The sequence below is a fragment of the Notothenia rossii genome (genome assembly GCF_949606895.1).
Source record: "Notothenia rossii genome assembly, chromosome: 8".
In the NCBI taxonomy this organism is placed as follows: domain Eukaryota; kingdom Metazoa; phylum Chordata; class Actinopteri; order Perciformes; family Nototheniidae; genus Notothenia; species Notothenia rossii.
The window spans coordinates 65,207,836-65,212,492 of record NC_136906.1 but is presented as its reverse complement, the minus strand read 5'-3'; positions in this window follow the sequence as shown (position 1 = coordinate 65,212,492).

The window sequence follows — 4,657 nt, the reverse complement described above, 5'->3', positions numbered from 1 at the left end:
TGCGGCCTGAGGTGAGGATCTCCCCAACAGACTTCATGAAACACCACATTGTATGCCAGATATAAAGGGAATTCCAATCAGTTGATTGTTGTAGAGATTTATTTTATCAGCAGTCAACTGATATTAGATTTAGGGACAGAAAAGTATACTATTGGCAAGAAAAATCTACAAGAGATAGTACAGTGCAATCAGAGAGATACAGTATCTCCACGTTTTTGAGCAAGTCCACGAATCCAGTCTTTGTCAAGTCTGTCACCACCTTCGCGCAGCTGCTGGGGCCACTTCGTCCGGTCCTCCGCCAGCCCCTCCCAGTTATCCGTCGCAATGTCCAGGGCCTTCATGTCACGTTTTACGACATCCTTGAAGCGCAGCAATGGTCGTCCTCTGCCTCTGGAACCAGCGCTCAGCTCGCTGTATAAGATGTCCTTTGGCAGGCGCCCATCTGGCATTCTGCGAAGGTGACCAAGCCACCGCAGCCTCCTTACCTTCAGTGTTTGGAACATTAACTATGAATTTATCAAAAATCATCAATGTAATGCTGTCTTGGTTAATGGACGAGGAAACACTTGAAATGCATATTTGCCATGTCTAATTCATTTGAAGAACCAAAACAAGTTAGTAATGAGATTTTCCTCTCTGCACAACCTTAAATAAGATTTGAAGAGTTCAAATGAAGTGCAATGAAATTAGATGACAGTGTGTCTGCACAAAATACATTGCCAATTCTAATTTTGAGGTGTGAATTTCTAAACCATTTTTGTCAAAGGTTATGCCCTATGGTTAGAGATCAACCCATCTGAGCCCACACTCTACACCTTACCCAGACACAAACACAATAAATGACATCATTTTTTCCTACTATCTTCACAAGAAACATCTAGCCTACCACGAAAGGGAAGTACTTGTTTTGGTGTACATGTTTATCTCTGACTTGGTTTTTGCATTTCTACATGTCCAGTATGTTCACACGCATTTGTAAGCAGCAGATGTGTGCATTTGTGGTTTTTGATAGATTATGTTGTCCTGATCTCATCTAGTAACCTGCGTGCCGATGAAAAAGAAGAAGATGAAAATGTCATAACATAATCTGATATCAGTGATCTAGGTGAAATAATGCACTTGCACATCTGCACTAGTGAAATTGAATATGAGGTTTGGGGTGTCACCCCAATCTAAAAATAGAGCAGAAGGAAGAAAGACGTCTGCTTAGGTAATTGTAAAAACCTTTTCACAATGAATGGCTCATATTACAACCGGCAATTTGACAAGAAAAGCTTTAATTGAAAGGAGCAAGCATGTAAAAACATGAGGGGTATAATTCATATCAGGAGTATTTTATTTTTATTATCGCAAAATGTCACCTTTCGTTAAGAGTCTGCGTCTCTTTATGTGCGTGTTTGGTGCGCGTGTGCCTCAAAGTGGGTGGAGGTTTCCCCTCTAAAATTCCACTTCCTGCGTTTTGAAGTCTTGGTTGCACATCTACATGTCAAAATAAACAACTGCACGCACAGAGAACACATGCACTCACAGGTAAACAGACACAAATAAGCTCACTTTACAGGGTCACACAGGTGACAGAGAGGGAACTCTTCCTTTGCATCACTAAAATGTTTCTAGGACACAAAACCAAAAGGCGGCAAAGAGCAACTGATATGTAATGGAAATGCATTATGTTCCACTAGAAGCTGGCATTACTTTGGTTTAACATAACCTACAAAAACCAAAAGTCTCTAGCACAGTGATAATCAGCGATATTATTTTGATGAATATGTTTGTTTCTTTATATTTATGTATTTAGTCTTTCTGCTTTGATAATTTAATCCCATTTAGAGATGAATTAAGCATGGGTTACTTCTGAAAGCCGGGGTTTCATTTCACACCTTGATAATGTGGTCACAGATTTCACGGAACGAATGAATCAGTGGCGGGCAAGGAGGATATCTTAGAGAACTAATGTTGTGCTGATTAGATGTATTAAACAGATGGATGGACAGATTGCTAGAAGAATGAGCGGATCAGTGGATGCATGCTTTGTTTAAATTATGTAGAAATGGTTGAATGACTTATAAACAGTATGGTTTGCAATCATAATTGTTTTCCTCTGTAACCGAATTATATTAATATAATTCTAAAAGATGTGCAAAATGTTAGAGAGCAAGTGGGTTGCCATGGTTTAGGGAATTAAGTGAAAGCATATTTGCAAATTAGTCAACAACAGCATGCAAATCTGAAAACACATTAATCCTGTAATTGTAGGAGACAAAGCTTATGTGCAACTGGGTGAGGGGTGAAGTCCAGCCCAAAAGTTGGCCGTGGGTGAGGTAATGCTTTCCATAATTTGCCAAGGGCACCAGGCATCATAGGAAAAGTCTTTCACAGGACCTCACCCCCTGGGCAAATGCAAAACCTACAAGTCTTTTACAGCTGGTCCAAACTAGAGTCAACACAAAAGCACATATGAAGTCCTTAAAGAAGTCTATAGAATTGAAAGATTATAATTATGAAACTAAATAAAAATAATAAGTGCATTGCTTGAAAAACACGACACATATTAAATATCATTGACCATTAAAATCGATTATTAGCAAGCAGGTTTAAAATAAGGCAAAAGTCATAATGTTCCTCATATTTATGCTGGATTTAAAAGGTACTGCAGGGTAATGTTTACATCCTTTGCATGTTTATATAAGTATATTAGCAAAAGTCAACATATGGGTTTATTTAACCACATAACCATACAGGATCAAGTTCACTATTTGGCTTGGGATCAACCCTTTTCCAACACAGGCCTTTACATACACATAGATAAACACTCTCACACAGACCATAACAATGCACATGTTTCGCCTTCCCAACATGGGATCTGAAAGCATGGTGGGGTGATATCTCAAGCCCAGAAGCCATCATTAAAAATCATTCAAATGAGCCAACCTGTGCACACAATGCTTTGCAAAGGGGGCGGCCATCACAATACCTGCCCTTAACCTGTCCAATCACACCCATGCAAATGTCTTTAGCTAGGAGTCAATGGGTCCCAGGCTTCCTACTCAATCTCCACTGTGAATTTGCATACACTGGCTCCTTTCATTCAATTTGGTTTCAGATAACAAAATGTAGTTTTTAATAATACCCTCGAGGGAAGAGACATAGGGGCTTGTGCAGAAAAAAGCTTAACACACATATTTAAAGGTGCACAACTCACAAGTGTAAAATCAGAATGACATATTTGTTTATCCTGAAGTATGATTTTGGTTATTTATTTTTTGCTTCTTTTTACAATGGCGTTATCACTGGCTATGTCTGATGTTTACTTAATGTTGTGCTGTACTATAATTAACTGATTGTCCTTTTCTTTGTTTGAATGTGTCCGGATGTAATACAGTATGATGTTTGTAAATGTTCTCTATTCTACTCTTATTTCCTTACTTTTTACTTTGTATGGCAATTTTGTAGGATTGCTGCTACATAATAAAAATATAATTTGAATAGATTAGAACCACCAGCTCGTCAAGGCAAAAGTGAATGGAACAATGCTTGTGTACACAGGTGTGTAGGATTTGAAGCCTACAGGCGATTGCAACCAGGCAACCACCAATTATAGGCTCGCAGTAAGACATATTGGCACTTGAAGTCAAAAGCATATGATGATATTACACATATGTAGCCTCTAAACCAACACAATTCATCAATATTTAACTAATAACACACCAATTCAAACAAAATACTTCCCATGCTGTACTTCATTTACTCCATGTTGAATTCTGTAAATCTTCATATTTCCCCCTGTCCACACACTGAGTGATTCACTTCACTGAGCTCCACCCTGTTGCATGAAATAGTAAAATGTGCAGTCCAAGGCCATGTTTGTAAGACTGTGTGTAGCCCTTTATCAGGCCACTATTATGATGACTGCTCTGGGACAATAGACTGGTCTGGGGTGATGGTAATTACAAGTGACCAGGACAATACGGTCGCGTATGGAGGAACTAATACAATGAAGACACATTTATACAAATAAAGCATTAAGCCCCCCTTCTCCCTTGCAATGAATGGCTGAGCGATGACAGTCTTAGAGCAGGGAAGATGGAGAACTCAACCAAAACAAGATCATAATACATGGTGGTGGATGCCAGTTGCATTAATAAAGAATAAAGCAGAACTTATGCAATACAGCTGGATCATAATTACATTTGTCATCTTTGAGAGAAGGTTGCTGAAAAACAGGCTAAACAAGTTCCTAATTTAAATGTGGATTATTTTGAATACATGCAAAGACATCATCAGCAAGCTCCTGTTTAGAAGATGTAAAGGCAACTTGAGGAACAACTCTAAAATGAAGGCTTTTTTGCTTTAAAGGAAGTTGGTCTAGAAGTTAAGTGCAATAAATCACCTCAAGCAGAAGTGACATTCAATTACTTTCTCTTTTTTAAAATTATTTCTTATCTTGGTGAGCACAACAGCTTGTTTTATCGCTTGATGATAATAGTCTAGCCGGGTCGTGAAAGCTTTATCACTGAGAAACACCTGTGTATGCAACACCAGCAAGCAGCACTACACACTAACAAGTAGCCGAGAACAGAAAGCAGCACTGCACATTCACTTTGAACACATGCCAAGCCCATTCCCCAATTGTTTGCTCCGTCCAGACACATTAGTT